This window comes from Lolium perenne, chromosome 7 (genome assembly GCF_019359855.2).
Source record: "Lolium perenne isolate Kyuss_39 chromosome 7, Kyuss_2.0, whole genome shotgun sequence".
NCBI classification, from domain to species: domain Eukaryota; kingdom Viridiplantae; phylum Streptophyta; class Magnoliopsida; order Poales; family Poaceae; genus Lolium; species Lolium perenne.
The window spans coordinates 239,106,370-239,125,154 of record NC_067250.2 but is presented as its reverse complement, the minus strand read 5'-3'; positions in this window follow the sequence as shown (position 1 = coordinate 239,125,154).

Below are 18,785 nucleotides of genomic sequence, written 5' to 3'. Positions count from 1 at the left end.
CGCTGTTAAGGCTTACAAATATTCTTTGGCTCCCCTTGTGTCGAATCAATATATTGGGTTTTACTTCCCTCGAAGACTGTTGCGATCCCCTATACTTGTGGGTCATCAAGACTATTTTCTGGCGCCGTTGCCGGGGAGCATAGCTTTATTTGCAAGTTCACCTGAATTGATATTGTTCGCTGCAAATCCTCCATCATGGGTAAACCTCGCGACGCTAAAGTCGCCATCTTACCATCCACTACAAGAAAAGGTACAACTCTGAGTACCTCTGCTGCTCTTGATTCACCATCTGTGATAAGTCAACTTGTTTCACCACCACAAGCTTCACGTGTTGGTACTTCTGCTGAATCTGAAAATTCCTCTGATAATTTTGATGATGCTTCTACTGTGCTTGATGATAATGGTTCAATAGGTCCTTTTCTAGATGCTACAATTGCTAGAACTAGACAAATTGAAAATGTTGAAATTCCTAATGAAAATACTGTTACACCTGTTAATTCACCTGAGTTTGTTGAACACTCTAGTGATGATCCTGATGAAGATTATGTGGAACTTGATGATGATTTTATTGATAAATGTAATGCTACTACTGGTGAAAGTAACATTACAAAGCTTTTGCACAACATGCTGTTCGATATAAACTGTCTCCTGATCCTAAATTTGCCACATCTCCTATAAACATTAAGGATAAGGATTATGATTTTTCTCTTGATTTATCTCATATATCTATTGTTGAGAAAGCACCGTTTTGTGGTACTGAAAAAGAAAGTGTTGTAGAACACATGAATGAGCTTTCTACTTTGAGTAATTCGTTTTCGGATGATATCAAGAAGCGTACCTATTTTGTTGCTAAAACTTTTCCTTTCTCATTAAAGGATGATTCTAAAACTTGGTACAATAGTTTGCCTCCTGATTCTATTGATAGTCCAACTGGTTTGCTTGATGTTTTCTTTTGAAAATATTTTCCTGCTAGTGCTCAACATATTGCTTTGCAGAAAATTTATAGTTTTGACCAGGAAGATGGAGAGAAATTTCCTGAAGCTTGGGAAAGGTTTTGCTCTCTTCTTAGAGCTCGGCCTGGACATGATTTGGAAAAGCATGACTTACTTGATATATTTTATAGTGGACTAACCATTGAGTCTAGGACATACCTGGATAGTTGTGCTAGTTGTGTTTTCAGGAAAAGAACTCCAGACAAAGCTGAAGAATTAATGCTAGAATAAGCCAAAATCATGATGATGACTACACCTCAACCAACCCCAACACCAATATTGAAGAAGAGTGGTATGATTGAATTAAATGATGAAGATATGAGGGAAGCCAAGAAATCTCTTAAAGAGAAAGGTATTAAATCTGAAGATGTGAAAATATACCTCCCATAGAAGATTTATGTAAGATAACTCCCCCTTCATCCACAATTGAGGTACATTATCTTCAACGCTTTGATAAAGGAGACATTCCTTACTCAAAACCTCCTGATCAATGTTTAGATGAATTTGATAATTATGTTGTTAAGCAAGATAACTTTAATATGAGAGTAGAGAATCATTTAATGGAAGATTCTCAAGCTATTAGTAAATTGCATGATATTGTGGAGAGAACCTCCAATGATGTTAAGATGCTTGTTAAACATTTTCATATGGTTCAAAATCAAATTGATCAACTCACTAAAGTGCAAAATGACTTGTTAAAAAATACTTCTAAAGAAAAACATGCTTATGAAGTAACAACTAGAGGTGGTGTTTCTACTCAGGATCCTCTATATCCTGAGGGGCATCCTAAAAGAGTTGAACTAAAGAAACTAGTGCTCCTTGTAAGAAAAAGAAGAAGAAACATAAAACTGTTGTAGAATCTTCTGAACCTGTTAATGATCCTAATAGTATTTCTATTTCTGATGCTGAAACTGAAAGTGGTAATGAACATGATAAAGATAATGATAAGAATAACATTTCTGATAAAGAAGAGGTTGAAGATGAATCTGAAAAGCATGCTAATTATAAAAAGTACACTAAAGAAGATTTCATTGCTAAGAAACATGGTAATGAAAGAGAACATTGGGTTCAAGAGCAAATGCCTTTTCCTGTTAAGAAACTCAAATCAAAGGAAGAAGAACACTATAATAAATTTTGTGATTGGATGAAACCTTTGTTCTTGCAAATCCCTTTGACTGATGCTATTAAATTGCCTCCTTATTCAAAGTATATGAAAGATATTGTCTCTAACAAAAGGAAAATTCCTAATGAGGAGATTTCCACTATGCTTGCTAATTACTCTTTCAATGGCAATGTTCCAAAGAAGCTGGGAGACCCAGGTATACCGACTATCCCTTGCTCCATCAAGAATAATTATGTTAGAACTGCTCTATGTGATTTGGGAGCAGGAGTTAGTGTTATGCCTTTTTCTCTTTACAAGAGACTTTATTTAGATAAGTTGATACCAACTGATATATCTTTGCAAATGGCTGATAAATCTACTGCTGTTCCTGTTGGTATATGTGAGGATGTTCATGTTCAAGTTGCTAATAATTGCTTAATATTAACTGATTTTGTTGTGTTGGAAATGCCTGAAGACGATAATATGTCTATTATTCTTGGAAGACCTTTTCTTAACACTGCAGGGGCTGTTATTGATTGCAATAAAGGAAAAGTTATTTTCAATGTTGATGACAAGGAGCATGCTGTTTATTTTCCCAAGAAGATTGATAAAGTATATGGAGTTAATACATTTTCTAATTTGAGAACTATCAAAGTGGGAGTTATTGATTGTCCTATATATGAGCCTAAAGAAGGATATCAAAATATTATGATTGGTTTCATATCAATACAATATAAGGTAACATGATTGATTTGAGGTTTATTTCTTCTTATGTCATGTAAAATTTATTTGGTGGCAAAACTTGATCAACCTTGTTAACAAGTACATTTTAATTGCATGGAAGAGATGAACAACATTTCTTTCTTTCTCCACACTTGTTTTACTTTCTGTAGTACTACTTGTTTTGCAAGATGCTTTAGTTGTTTAAAATTTTGAAAATCTTTTCTGCCCTGAAACAGTTATTTCAACACCCAGAAATGTGCATTTTTCGAAGTTTTCAAAAATTTACAAAAATTATACCACTGGTCCTATTTTTCAAAATGCAACCTGGGAGTGCCTGGGGCTGACCAGTGGGGCACCCCAGGGCGGCACCCCATGTGCTGGCGCGGCCAGCATGGGGGGCGCGCCGCCCTGTGGTGTGGGCCCCACCTAGCCCCCCACTCACTCATCCACCTACCACTCCACTCTCTTCCACGGGAAAACATGACACCATTGTTCAAACCCGAGTTTCTTGTTGTTCTTGCTCGAGATTTTCGATCTCCTTGCTCAGCCCATCTTTGCTGCTGAGATTTGGAGCAATTGTTCTCCGGTATGTGACTCCTCCGATTATCCAAATAGAATTTTATTTAGTTGAGTATATCTTGAGTATTTTGCTGTTGTAGGTGATATGTTAAGTGAGTTTGCATGCTTGTTCTAAGTTTTAAAAATTAGTTTTGATGCATGTTTAGTACTCTATCAAGTTCCTATAGTAGTCTCCCTCATTTATATGTCTCAAAATCAACTTTTATAATATTTGTTGAAAAATTTCAGAAAAGGAAAATGCATAACCACACCTTTGGAGAAGTGTTCGAGAGGGATACGCCAAGAGTGGCAAGGCCTTCAAGGGCAGCTACTCGAGTTAGGCGATCCTATGATGAGGATGTCATTGCACCTAGCTTTGAAGAAGAGGAGGACAATGGGATTCCTAATGCTTCATCTTTTCCGTGCAATGACTTTTTGCGTAATGCAGGGCTACTTGATGACTTCTTGTTTCTCATCAATAGGGTGGGCTTGTCTACCTATATGGAAGATGAGAGTGATCAATTTTATATGCTAACTAAAATCTTTGTTGAAAGCTTCAAATTCAGCAACTCACCTTTCACACCATCAGTTAAATTACAGATTTATGATATGCCTATTACTATGAAATTGGGTGATTTTTGTGCTGCATTGGACATTACTCCTATAGGTACAGCGAAGAAGATCGAGAACCGCCCCAAAGCTTTGATGGAACTCTATCGAGAAGTTACCAACGATGATGACCGTACCATTCAGCGCGGCAAGGTAAGAAACATTCAGCTCCCTGCCATTAGATATTTCACTTACTATCTTGATACTAGCATTCTTGGTAGGGAGAACACTAGCAACATTTCTATTTATCATCTTGCTTTTCTGGTTGCTGCGCTTACTAGAAGTACACCTTATCATCTTGGTGCTCTCATTTCTCGTCGCTTATCTAATAAGGGACCTATTTATGGAGGAATTGTTGCTTCACGTACTATTGCATATCTAAGTCTTTCTGTTGATCCTAGTGATGAGAAATTAATTCCTATTAACCTTGATATTGCTGCTATGAAGGGTCACCAATTTGTCACAACTAACTCTAGTTTAGAAAATATTGTCTATAGAATGTTGTTTATTGACGGGGATGAGAGGGAAATCCCTTTGCCGCAGGCCGATTTGTTCAGTGTTCGCAGGAGGCCGTGGTCGCGCTCCAAGGAGGAGGTGGATGAGCAGCTGAGGATACTTGGCTTTCAGCAGCAACACGACTCCGAGGACGCCGAGCCCTCTGACGGGTACATTGTCACGTATCATGGTGCATCCTCCAGCTTGTACCAAGGACAGGATCCTCCTTCATCATATTACGGAGGCGCCACCTCATGGGCACCGTGGGATTGATCTCCACTTAGGCCAAAAGCCTAAGCTTGGGGGGAGGTACATCGACATCTCACTCATTTACATATCATATCTTGTCGGTACTTTGTATATCCATGTTTCGATTTTCTTTCTTTCTTTTTGTTGCTTGTTGTTTATTTTTGTTTTCCAAAACACGAAAAGACCAAAAATATTTATGTTGTTTCTCTCTATTTATTTATTTATTTATTTATTTAGTATTAGTATGCTTTACTTTCTAGTTTCAGTTTGCTTCTTATTCAAAAATCCAAATAGATTTTGCTTTGTTTGCCTGTTTTCTTTTGTTCTTGTTTCCAATTAAAAAACACCAAAAATATTTGTTGTTCTTCTTCGGTTTTGTAAAGTTTATTATGGAGTTCAGCGGTCTCCGGTGGTTGGAGCTTGGTTTTCATTTCATATTATTCAAGCCACACAAGTGAAAGGCAATAATGACGATCTACGACAACTCGACTGTGGTGAGAGGCTGGTATGAACTCTATTTGTTTTAATTTTTGTACATATACTCATCCATATGAGCATGCTTAGTTGGTTCATGTGAGGTATATGTCATTTAATGAAAGTCTAGTAGTTCGTGATCTCTCATGTTTAGCTCCAATTTATTAATAATGAGTAGCATGTCATAAATATTTGCTTGCATTGTTTTATTCATAGATAGGTATGATATTGTGGTATCCTCCTCTGGATAATTCATTTGAATTGACTTAGCACATGCTCACGCATGCATATGACTGAAAAAAGTCAATTAAGCCTCGATGATTTACTTTGCTTCAGAGTTCTTGTATCACTTTTATGCCTCCGTTAATTTTATTTTGTCGCAAGCAGGATTATGACGGTTATTGCTCTCTTGATTGTCGCTTCCCAGTCTATTGCTAGCCTTCACTTGTACTGAGCGGGAATGCTGCTCGTGCGTCCAAATCCCTGAAAACCAAGTTATTCCAAAGTGTCCACCATAAATACCTATGCATGGCATTTCAAACCATTCCAAGTAAATTTTCATGTGCTACCTTTAAAACCTTCAAAGTTCTTCTCAATTTGTGTCAATGTTTTATAGCTCATGAGGAAGTATGTGGTGTTTTATCTTTCAATCTTGTCAGTCAGACTTTCACCAATGGACTAGTGGCATATACATCCGCTTATCCAATAATTTTGCAAAAAGAGCTGGCAACGGGGTGCCCAGCCCCAATTAATTAACTTTCATTAATAATTTGTTTTGCCCTGATTTATCAGTAAGCAACTTAATTTGCAAATAGACACTCCTCCATGGTATGTGAATGTTGGAAGGCACCCGAGGATTCGGTTAGCCATGGCTTGTGTAAGCAAAGGTTGGGAGGAGTGTCATCCATAATGAAACTAAAATACATGTGTAAACAAAAGAGAAGAGGGATGATCTACCTTGCTAGTAGAGATAACGTCCTTCATGGGAGCCGCTCTTGAAAGTATGGTTGACGAGGTAGTTAGAATGCCCACTACTATTCGTTGACAACAACAAACACCTCTCAAAACAATTTTACTTTTGTTTTAAAAATGAAAAGCTCTAGCACATGTTAATCCCTACTTCCCTCTGCGAAGGGTCAATCTTTTACTTTTACGTTGAGTCACCATCCTTTCTTTGAGCACCTTATTGAGAGCATAATTGTCATTCTTAGTGTAATATGTTTGTCCCAGAATATGGTTAACGGTGGTATAACTTTGATGCTTTTATCTTTGATAATCTTTACTTCTAGTCTTCCCATGAACTTCAGAGGTGCCTAGGCATTTATGTTTTGCTGTACAAATATGGGCAAGCGAGATACCACTTTATCATATCTTTTTATGAGCATTGCAATCCTGCTGATAGATATGTTTCATGATGCTTATTATTAGTTTGTTGGTATCTTTTTCATGATTGACATAACTATTAGATGACTTTATTTGCATTTATCTTATTATGAATTGCCTAAGTACTCGGCCATATAATGAGAATATTTACATCATATGAGAAAATGTGTTCGTGAAAGTTCTTTTATCGCACTCAGTTGTTAACTGAATTGCTTGAGGACAAGCAATAAGCTAGGCTTGGGGGGAGTTGATACGTCCAAAACGTATCTACTTTCTCGAACACTTTTGCTATTGTTTTGCCTCTAATTTGTGTATTTTGGATACAACTAACACGGACTAACGCAGTTTTCAGCAAAATTACCCTGGTGTCTTATTTTTGTGCAGAAAATCAACTTTCAGGAAAATCCCCGGAAATAATTGCAATGGGCCTATTTTTACAGAAGACTCACGGAGCCAGAAGACGAGACGGAGGGGGGCCATGAGGCGCGCACACCACGTGGCGGCGCGGTGGGCCCCTGGCCGCGCCGCCACATGGGGACGCCGCCTCGGCCACCCCCTGGCGCTCCCCTCTGGACTATATAAAGCCCTTGACCTAAGAACGCACGAGGGGTTGGACGAAAATACCAGAAGACATCCAGAACTCCGCCGCCATCGAAAACCCTATTTCGGGATCAGAAACTCCGTTCTGGCACCCTGCCGGGACGGGAAAATGGAGGAGATCATCGCCATCATCGCCACCGACGCCTCTCCATCGACCATCCATGTTTCCCCATCCATATGTGAGTAAATCCCCGCTGTAGGCTGAAGGGGATGGTAGGGATTGGATGAGATTGTTCATGTAATAGCCATAAGATTGTTAGGGCATGGTGCCTAGTATCCGTTGTTGGTACTTTTATGATAATTTTGCAACTTGTTATGCTTAATTCTTGTTACTAGGGCCCGAGTGCCATGATTTCAGATCTGAACATGTTATTGATTCATGATGATATTCATTGTTTTATGATCTTACCTGCAAGTTGTATACACATATTGCTATCCGGAACCCGAGTCCCCAAAGTGACAGAAATTGGGTCAACCGGATGGGAAGGCTGTGATATGATGATCACATGTGTTCCCGGAGTGTTAATGCTTTGCTCCGATACTCTATTAAAAGGAGTACCTTAATTACCAGTAGTTTCCCTAGAGGCCCGGCTGCCACCGGCTGGTAGGACAAAAGATGTTGTGCAAGTTTCTCATTGCGAGCAAGTACTACTATATACGGAACACATGCCAATGGTTATTTAGTACTTGGATACTGTTTTATTATTATCTGCAAATGCCTTGTCTTGATTATTACATGAGTTATCTTATCCATGCAGCGCCCGTTCATCCATGCCTATGCCTACAGTATTTTAATTCTGTTGTTTACTATAGTCACTACTGTTGTCTTTATTACACTGCTGCTTATATTTCACTACTGCTACTGCTATAAAACTGTTGCTACTGATAATCTATTGCAAGAAAGTCTGTTTCCAGGTGCAGCTGAATTGACAACTCCGCTGTTAAGGCTTACAAATATTCTTTGGCTCCCCTTGTGTCGAATCAATAAATTGGGTTTTACTTCCCTCGAAGACTGTTGCGATCCCCTATACTTGTGGGTCATCACAACCCCTATAGAGTAATGTTTTCATTGAGTTTATATGAAGGAATATTCCATAGGTACTACTTGTATTCCATGTGTTGGATTCAAGTATGGATGCCATGAAGATAAAGATATACCTTGTGTATTGGTATCAAGATCATCGATTTGAAGATATATATGTGATATGATCAAAAAGAAGAAATGAAGATGGAGTTCTTATGTGGAACTCAATATTAGCCATGCTCTAGCTTATGTGATAAGCAATGAATGATCAAGATCTTGAGTGCTTGATTCCAAGTGAAGAATTCAAGTTATGGCTCTAAGTTGGTGTCATGATAGCCTCATAAGTTGAGCTATGGTTGACTAAGATTTGGAGCATGCAAACAAATGAAGAATTATATATACACCTCAAGATAGTATGATAGAGCATGAGAAGATACAAGGTTGACCAATACAAAGAGTGAAGAATAGATTCAAGTTCGGTCAACACATGAAGCATGAAGAATGTGCCACGTGAAGTCATGTGGTATGGTAAGCCTTGTCAATTATGATTCATGAACTAACCCATCATATATGTGCCCTTGTGTTGTCTATGTGGGTTAGGTACCTTTCCATGGGCATGCATCAAAAGTGAGATCTCATATAGCCCATGAGAGGATGACATCAAGTGGTGATCGTCATCAAGGTTGAGTTGGGCAACTTCAAGTTGAGAATCTCAAGAGGATCATATGCTTGAAGCTTGTCGTCCATTTGGTGATAATGGACATGTGAATATGTGAATCAATGGAGCTTTCCCATCATGGTGTATGGGGGAGCATTTTTGAGTCTTCACGAAGTAACCATGGTCAAGTAAGGCATTCCGGCTTGAGCGGAGCTTGAAGAGTTATCATCAAGATCAAGCGGGATGCGCAAGGCAAAGGTATGGTCGTGCTAGGTTTTCCTTTTACCGGTCTCAAGGTGGTTGTTGGGAGACCGGGTTATAAGACAGATAGCCACACTATCAAGAGGGGCTTTCGGTTGGGTAACTTGATCACATCGTCTTAGGGAGCTCAATCCTTTGCATACTTTGCATATCCCTATTGCTTCTTGGTGTTTCTCTGTGAGAGGTTCTTGAGCTTGTTGCTAGCTTTACAACAAGCCCAAGTTCATCGAAAATGGAATCCGCATGCATCTTCTATTGCGTTTTCGAGTTTAGACGTCTTCACCGTTTCTTGACGGTGGGAGACTCCCTCTCTAAAAGCATCTACAAATATCCTGTGAGGAGTCTCCATATTTCCAACAAAATTGGTTTCATGTCAATCAGGGTCCGGACACAAAAGTTATCACAGTTTTTGTATAACATGTTTTTCCTGCTGACCCGGTTTCTCGCCCGGCGTGACCGGCCGTCCCACCGGATGGCCCGGTTCAAACCGGCCCGTGGACTGGTGCCAACCGGAGCCATGTACTGTAAGACACAGAAATGTCCCGGTCATGGCCCGGTCACAGGCCCGGTTTGGACCGGTCGGGTCCGGCCTGTGGCCCGGTCTGACGGGCACCTAGACCGGACGGGCCAGCCCCAGGCCCGGTTGACCGACCTCCTCGAGTGTGCTGAACTGAAACTCACCCAACGGTTATATTTCTCCCTAGACTATAAATATGCCTTCTTCCACCTTGGGCTGGACAAGTTCTTCCACTCTCTCTCCTCCATTGTTGACTTTGAAGAACTTTCCCTATCTCTTGATTCCCCCCATGATTCTTGCTCATTCTTGAGGGATCTAAGAGAGGAGATCTAGATCTACAATCCCCACCAATCCATCTCTCCTCTAAGTGAGGGGAACTCTTTAGATCTAGATCTTGGAGTCATTTGTTCATTTCCTCTTTGTTCTTCCTCTCTAATCTCATCCTAGCATTTGTTGCTTTGGTGGGATTTGAGTGTGAAGGATTTGAAAACCTCTAGTGTTCTTGCTTTGCATCATTGCATAGTGTTGAGCTCTCCACCACGATTAGTTCGAGTGAGAGACCGTGGGCTTGTTCCTCTTAGAGGGAGACCTCCTAGTTGGCTTGGCGGTTGGTGCTCCGGTGATCTCTTCAAGGAAGATTGTGAAGAGGCCCAGGCTTCTCCTTCGTGGAGCTTGTGAAGTGGTTGTGGAGCTTGCCATCTCCGGTGTGGAGGAAAAGGTAACCATAAGGAAAGGTCCATTATCCTTCGTGGGTTTGGCTCGGAGAATAGGGTGAGCCTTCGTGGCGTTGGGGAATCCTTCGTGGGACCTTCACTCCTCCAAACGTGACGTACCTTCTTGCAAAGGAAGGGAACACGGGAATACATCCTCGTCTCTGTGTGCCTCGGTTATTTCTATACCCGAGCTTTCTTTCCTTGTGATAGCCATCGTGCTTGAAGTACATATATCTTGCTATCACTTGTGCTACATATATCTTGTGCCTATCTTGCTTAGCTCTAGTTGTTGTTGTTACACTTAGTTGAGCCTAGCATATTTAGGGGTTGTGCTTGTAAACTAAACGTTAGTTTAATTCCGCATCTTACAAGCCAAATCCGTAAGAGTTTTTAAACGCCTATTCACCCCCCGTCTAGGCGACATCTCGTCCTTTCAAGTCTCAACAGTGCGCTCATCCCCAAGAGCAGCACAAGCAAGAAGATCCTGAATATATTTTTCCTGAGAGATAGAAAAGCCATCAGAAGTGGAGGAGGCCTCAATCCCAAGAAAGTAGCAAAGAGGACCAAGATCAGTCATAAGAAACTGATCACGAAGACGAGCCTTGACAAAGGCAATATACTCAGGATCATCACCAGTAATGATCATATCATCAACATAGAGAAGGAGAAGAGTGCATCCACGAGGAGAAGTGTGAACAAATAGTGCTGGATCATGAAAACTAGGAGAGAAACCAGCAGCAGTCACCACAGAGGCAAAGCGCTCAAACCATGCTCGAGAGGCCTGTTTCAAGCCATAAAGAGAATGCCTAAGACGACAAACCATCCCATCGGGAACATAATACCCAGGAGGAGGCTGCATGTAAACCTCCTCACTCAAATCTCCATTGATAAAAGCGTTTTGAACATCAAGCTGGGACACAGACCAGCGTCGAACAGAAGCGACAGTAAGAAGAGTACGCATAGTGGTCATATGAGCAACATGGGCAAAAGTCTCATCATAGTCACGGCCGTGTTCCTGCTGAAAGCCACGGGGCACAAGACGAGCCTTATAGCGCTCAAGAGATCCATCAGAGCGGGTCTTAATTTTATAGACCCACTTACACGTGATAGGACGAACACAAGGAGGGGGAGAAAAAAGATCACAGGTGCTAGTGCGCTCAAGCGCAGCAATCTCCTCAGCCATGGCAAGCTGCCATTCAGGATGACGCTCGGCATCCCGATAAGAAGTTGGCTCGGAGGTAACAGAGAGACCATACTGACTAGGAGAATAACGGTCTGGAGCACGACACTGATGAACAGGCCGTGAAGAGGGAAGCTCATCAGCAGAAGACGAATCATCGGAAGAAGAGGAAGAAGGAACAACAGAGGAAGGGTCTGAAGCCGTAGAACGAGGAGAACTAGGGGAACTAGACGGAGGAGAGGATAGCGCTGAGGTCGAAGGGGGCGTATCAGACCTAAGAGGTCTAGGAGAAGGCACAGTGGGAGGTGCATCAGGAAATAGAAGAAAAGATATATCATCCACCGGGTAAGTACCAGAGGTGGGGCGAGGATAGATGGGATGCGTCTCATCAAACGTGACATCACGAGAGATACGCATCCGACGACCAACGGGGTCCCAACAGAGATAGCCCTTATGCTCATCACTGTAACCGAGAAAAACACACTCAATAGACTGAGCGGTCAGTTTGGTGCGTTCACGAGGAGGTAGAAGGACATAGAAAACGCAACCAAATAAACGAAGAGTCGAGTAGTCTGGAGAGCTACTAGAGAGACGCTCGAGAGGAATACCACCTTGAAGGGCGGCAGAAGGTTGAATGTTAATGAGGTAAGTCGACGTAGCGATAGCCTCAGCCCAGAAATGCGGCGGAAGAGATGAAGCAATCATCATAGCACGGGTAGTCTCAAGAATATGACGATGCTTATGCTCGGCGACACCATTTTGAGCATGCGCGCCGGGACACGAGAACTGAGCGAGGGTGCCCTGTTCAGCAAGGACACCACGCGGGTGCTGGGAGATATACTCTCCTGCAGAATCAGCACGAAAGACACGAATAGGCGTGGAATACTGAGTACGAACCATGGCCGCAAAGCACTGATAAATAGAGAGCACCTCACTGCGAGAGCGCATAAAAACAACTAGGTGTACCGTGAAAAATCATCAATGAACAAAATATAGTATCGATGGACCCCTTTTGAAGCAAAGGGAGTCGGACCCCAATCATCTGAATGAACTAAATCAAAAGGTCGTTGAGATACAGACACACTAGTAGGATAGGGAAGCTGAATCTGTTTGCCTAACCTACAACCCTGACAATTTAAAGACACATCTCCTTAGACAGAGCCAGAAGACCATGACGGACCAATGACGATAAACGGGAGCCACAAAGGTGACCCAGCCAATGATGCCACTGCTGAAAAGAGCCAGTGACGAAAGCAGCAACCACAGGAGAACTGGCAGAGGAAGTGTCAGCGGATGGAACGCGAAGCCAGTCTAACTCCCATAGCCCCGGAGACTCAAGGCTGCGAGTGCCAGCTTCAACCAGGCCTGTGTACGGTGGTCCTGAACAGCACAAGAATCAGCGTCAAGAATGACGCGACAACCAGAATCAGTAAGATGAATAGCAGAAAAAAGGTTCATCTTAAGACTAGGAACATGAGAAACATCAGGAACAGAAAAAGAGGGAGTAGAGAGAGTGCCTCGACTGGAAACAGGAAGAGAGGTACCATCAGCCGTGATAACACGGACAAGAGAAATAAGAGAGCGAAGAGCAGAAAGAATAGAAGACGCAGAAACATATGAAAAGAAGCTCCAAAATCCAGATACCACGGGGATGACGCACCTGACTGTGTAGAAGATGGTGGTCGCGTGGTGCCTCAAGAGCCAGACACAGAACCAGCAGTACCCGTCGAGGAGGAGCCTGTAGCAGCGAGCAGACCACGAAGACCACGGATAATGTCCTGATCATACAGTGCAACTGCAGAAGATCCTGAAGAGTCGGCCTGCTTACGAGCATGATACTGCTGTCGTAAACTGGGATCCCTCCTCCAGCAGCTAGAGACATTGTGGCCAAGCTTGCCACAGTAGAAGCAGGGAGGACGAGAAGGTGATGTCATACCACGAGGCTGCTGAGGCTGACTCTGGCCCTGGACCGAAGGAGTAGAGAGTATCGGTGGTACTGGAGACTGATGTCTACGCTCGCTTCTATTCTTGTAGACAGTGTTGGGCCTCCAAGAGCAGAGGTTTGTAGAACAGCAGCAAGTTTTCCCTTAAGTGGATCACCCAAGGTTTATCGAACTCAGGGAGGAAGAGGTCAAAGATATCCCTCTCATGCAACCCTGCAACCACAAAGCAAGAAGTCTCTTGTGTCCCCAACACACCTAATAGGTGCACTAGTTCGGCGAAGAGATAGTGAAATACAGGTGGTGTAAATAAGCAGTAGCAACGGCACCAGAAAAGTGCTTTGCCCAGGACAGTAAACAAGCAGTAGTAACGCAGCAGTAGTAACGCAGTAAAACAGTAAACAAGCAGCGATAGCAGTATTTAGGAACAAGGCCTAGGGATCATACTTTCACTAGTGGACACTCTCAACATTGATCACATAATAGAATAGATAAATGCATACTCTACACTCTCTTGTTGGATGATGAACACATTGCATAGGATTACACGAACCCTCAATGCCGGAGTTAACAAGCTCCACAATTCAATGTTCATATTTAAATAACCTTAGAGTGCAGGACAGATGTCGTCGTGGTGAACGAGCAGATGCCATGGGATGGCTTGAGTTGGGGCCGAATGTACGCTAGAGGATTCGGGGGAGGGTTTGTGATGAGATTGGATGAACTTCCGGATGCTTTCCTCAAGAACACAACCTAGGGTAGTGAAACAGGAAGAAGAACACAAGGATGAACTCCGCTCTAGATCTTTCTCTTTATTGCTCTTTGCGAATTACCGGTTTGTGTCAACAGCATAACAGCATATGTCTCTCAGATCGTGCATGCCCGTAATGGGGCTACCCCCTTTCCTTATGTAGGGGAGAGGTGGCTTACAGAGCAAGAAACCCTAATGGCATCTAGACAGCATCTAATGGCATCTTACAGCATCTTTGACTAGACAAACTACTTTTACAAAGTCACTTTAGTCAAAAAGGGCGGCGCCGGCTTCTTTAACCACAGAGGCTGACGCCCCCGGCTGCTTTTGGCGTCATCCTCTACCTTTGACGTCAGGGCTTCGTTTAAAGTTACTTTGCTTCGCTCATCTTTTGTCTTCTTGCTCCAGAGGGAATCTTTGACCAGCTGTGCCGATATGCTCTCCTTCCGGTATCTTCTTTATCCGGTTCCGGTATACCCCTCTTGGGGATTCCGGCTTAGATTCACTTAGCCAAATCCTTGGTTCTTTCCTTCGGTATCAATATTAAACCGGTATCTTGATGGCTCAAACCATCCGGTTTGGCATGCCTTTGGCATACCGGGGGTCATCCCCCCAACATTAGTCCCCGAAGCCGGTATAGTCTGATGGATTCTATCCAACAGACCATGCCGGGTTCCCATATCTCAAGATTCCGGTTTAATCTTTCCGGAGGTCAGCTATATTCCCGGCATCTTTGCCGCACTTGTCTCTTTTCTCTCTTTGCAAGGTATTTTCCGGCATCTCATCCTCCGGTATCTTAGCCATTAACTGCTTCCTCGGCGTGGTCGAGAATTTCTCGGGCCCCGCGCCTGTCAGTGACATGCGCACTGTGACTGACAGGCCAGTGTCAGGGGTCACTTCCCTTCGACTCCCGCGCGCGCATTTAATGCACCGCAGCGGATCTCCGTCGCCGCTTCGGATCCGTGCGCTCCCCCGTGTGGCTCTTTATTTTCTCGCGTGTATCATTGCGCCACGTGGCGGCCCACAATGCGAACCATCGCGGCCCATGGTGCGAACCGCCGTGGCCCGACGGTTTCTAGCCCATCTTCTTTCTTCTTTATAAGGAGAACCGCCCCTTCTTCTTCCTCTTCTTGCATTCTTCTCCCTTCGCGCACAGTGCTCCTCGCTCTCTGCGTCTTCGCCGCTCTCCGTCCGCCGCCGTTCGCTCGAGCTTCCCTGCCCGGCGAACTCGCGCCGCTCCACCGCCGGACTTCACCGTGCGGAAACCCCTCGCAGCGTCCTCACTGTGACCGCTGCATTCACGCCTCCTCGCGCCTTCTTCCGCTCCGCCGTCGCGGGAGCACCTCGGCGACCGCTGGCCTACCGCTTCGCCGGTGAACTTCTTCCCTAGCGACTGCGCCGCCTCAGGTTAGTTCCAATCTCAGTTTGCCTACCCTTTCCTCGTTTTCCAGATCTTGGGTCGACAGTGTTTTTATTTCCCCTTTTCCTTTGATTTTCCTCTTACTCGTAGATCTTCGCGCGAGGGCCAACCGTGGGATTTCTGTTTTTCTATCTTTAAACCAATGTCTAGCGAGGAATCTCCCTCTGGTTCCTCCTCTGCATCTTCCTCCGGTAGCCGGCGTACGCCTTCTTCCGATAGATCCGCCAACTCCGCTTCGATGGATACCGGATCCGGTAGCCACGGAGAATCCGATAGCTCTAGCCAAGCTTCCGGTGCAAATCCTTCCGCTGTCACTCGTGGAGCCTGGATGGGCTCCAATGTCAGTGAGTACGAGATCGACTGGCTATACCGGTCCCGCAGGGTTCCGGAAGGCGTGACTTGCCGGCTTCCTGCTGACGAGATTGAACCGGTGCTTGAGCCCGGTGAGCACGTTGTTTTCCTCGCTCACTTTGAGCGCGGCTTCGGCCTTCCTGCTTACTCGTTCTTTCGGAAGTTCCTAGATTTCTACGAACTTCAACCTCATCATCTTCCCGGCAACGCCGTTTTTTATCTTTCCTGCTTTACCACCTTCATGGAGGCATACGTTGGCATTTGTCCCATCCGCGAGACGTCTGCCCGTTTCTTTGCTCTGCGGATCAATTCCGTACAGGGCAAGGACATCCCTGCACCCAAACCCCCCGTTCAATGCGGGTCCTGCATCGTTGGCTCCCGTCAGGGGAGCCCCTTTTTTAAGTTTGCCGGTCTCGAGTCATGCTGGGCATGGCAAGGGACCTTCTTCTATGTGAAGAACAACGGCGCCGCGGATCTCATCAATCTGCCGCCCTTCAATCCGGCGCCGCCCAGCAAGGCCAACTGGAGCTACAACCCGAGGTCGGGCCATCCGGAAACCAACCGGGTGCTTCGCTATGTGACGAATTTGATGAAGGAGACCGACATCTGCTCCGACGATATTATCCGCGCCTTTATTTCGCGCCGGGTGCTTCCTCTCCAGCGCCGGCAACATAGGATGAGCGAGATGTACGGCCCCGGTGATCCCACCAAGATTACCGGCCTCCCTCTCAGCAAAAGGGACATCGTCCGCAAGGCTAAGCAGATTTGCCAAACTGCGATGCCGGATGACTGGGAATGGGGCCTTCTGCCTTTCAGTACCTCTAATCCTCCGACCCAAGAAGTAAGAGATTATGCGACTTGGGTTGGTTTTCCGGTAACATTTTCGCTATTGTTAACCCTCTTTTTATTTGTTTCAGGCAGAGGACCGCTTTCCCTCCATTCGCACAGAGCGACGAGGCCCCTGCGTGAAGCGCGCCCTAGACTCCGTCGATCCGGATCCTTTTATCCGGTGGAAGGATCTGAAGATGGGCAAGACCAAAGCTTCGCGCCTCGGTCCGTCCGTGCCCAAGCCTGCCGGTTCCGCAGATGACTTGGACATCCTTGAGGTATTTTTCTTTTTCGATTCCCCATACTTTTTCATCATTGCTCCATTGTAGCTGTTTTCTCAACTACGTCGAACCCACAGATTCACGAGCACGTGCCGCCGCTGCAAGCCGAGGTCAGCCACGAGTTCATGGACAATCTCACGGCCCACGGCCAGAAGAACAAGGCACCGGCATCTGATGCCGGTTCCAGCGAGGATCCTCCCTCGAAGCGGTTTCGGACGGAACCCTTGGGGCACAAGGAAGTAGGCATGAGGCGCTACAAGCGCAAACGGATGCCGACCTCTTCTGGGTAAGTTCCGGTTTCCTTGCTTGTTTCTTTATCTTTGCTAAGTCCTTTTTCCGGTTTCTTTCTTCCAATTCTCTTTTTCTTTTATTCAGCCCTGCACTCAAGCTTGGCCCAATGCCCGAGAGTTCCGAAGGTACCGCGAGGACCTCAACTCCTCCTCCTTACTCAAGCCCGGCACCATCTGGTGCCGGCAACACCTCTGCCTCCCCTCTGGGGGGCACTTCAAGTTCGGGGCGCACGGCCCCTACACCGCCAGAACACCGCGCGGAGGAGGACCTTGTCTCCCCTCCTGAAACCCAAGACGAAGGCGCCAGCAACATCAGCGCCGACGAAAAAGCTGCCGGGCGGGCGGAACCTCTGGTTCCTCCCGTCCAGAAAAAGAAGAAGAAGACTCCCGTGCCGGAAACTTCCGCGCCGGGAGGTTCCAACCCGGGTGACGCGCCCAGCGCTCCCCTTTCTCCAAGAATCTCTCCAACGCCACCGCCGGAAGCTTCCTTCACCAGGCCAACTAGCGCCGCTCTAACTCTGCCGCCGCCCAAGACCTCCAAGCTCATCAAGGGCAAGGCGGCGGCCTCCAGTGCCCCCTCCGGCGGTCCGCAGCCCTTGGTGCTGCACACCTCCCGCGCCGCCAGCGCCGCCAGCGAAAGGGCAACCGGCCTGCTTGGCCGGATCACTGAATTCAAACGCCAAGGCCGGGAGCTGGGGCATCTTTTGCCCTACGCGGAGAAATGGAACGCCGCGGATATGTCCCCGGCGACCCGCGGCATGGGCAAGGACAGGCTGCCGCTTCCTGATCCTGCTGGAGACCGGTCCTCCGAGGAGCACTTCATGCGGCTGCGCCGGGCCGTCAAGGAGCTGGATAGTGCGTGGTACGATTCCACGAATAATCTGATGGTAAGTCCTACTAACTCTCGTTATCTTTTTCCGGTTTTTCCTTGCTTCCGGATCTTTTCTATCTTTTTCTTACTTTCATGCCGGTTTTTCTCCTATTTTTACTTAATCTTATCTATCTTCCCAGTCCCCGAGTTTTGTGTTGAGAGCGTAGCTCTTAGCACAAAATTCAACTTAGAAACGCGCAAAACCAGCATGCCCAGTCCCCGAGTTTCGGGTTAAGATCTTTGTCCTTAGGGCGAAACTCTAACTAATCTTTTGTCTTAAACAGCACACAGCTGACGCCCGGAAGGTCCTCTTTGAGGAGCTTCTATGGGAGCACCAGGAGCTTGCTGAGGCACACGAAAAGTGCCAAGGTAAACTTTTTGTGCCTCCGGTAATTTTTTCCGGTAAGCTTTTCCCTTATTAACTTTGACAACTCTTTGTTCAACAGTAATTCCGGAAGCTTCCATCGGAGCCCTCCAGCAGCAGGTCGCCGCGCTTCAAGGTATGGTTGCCTCTC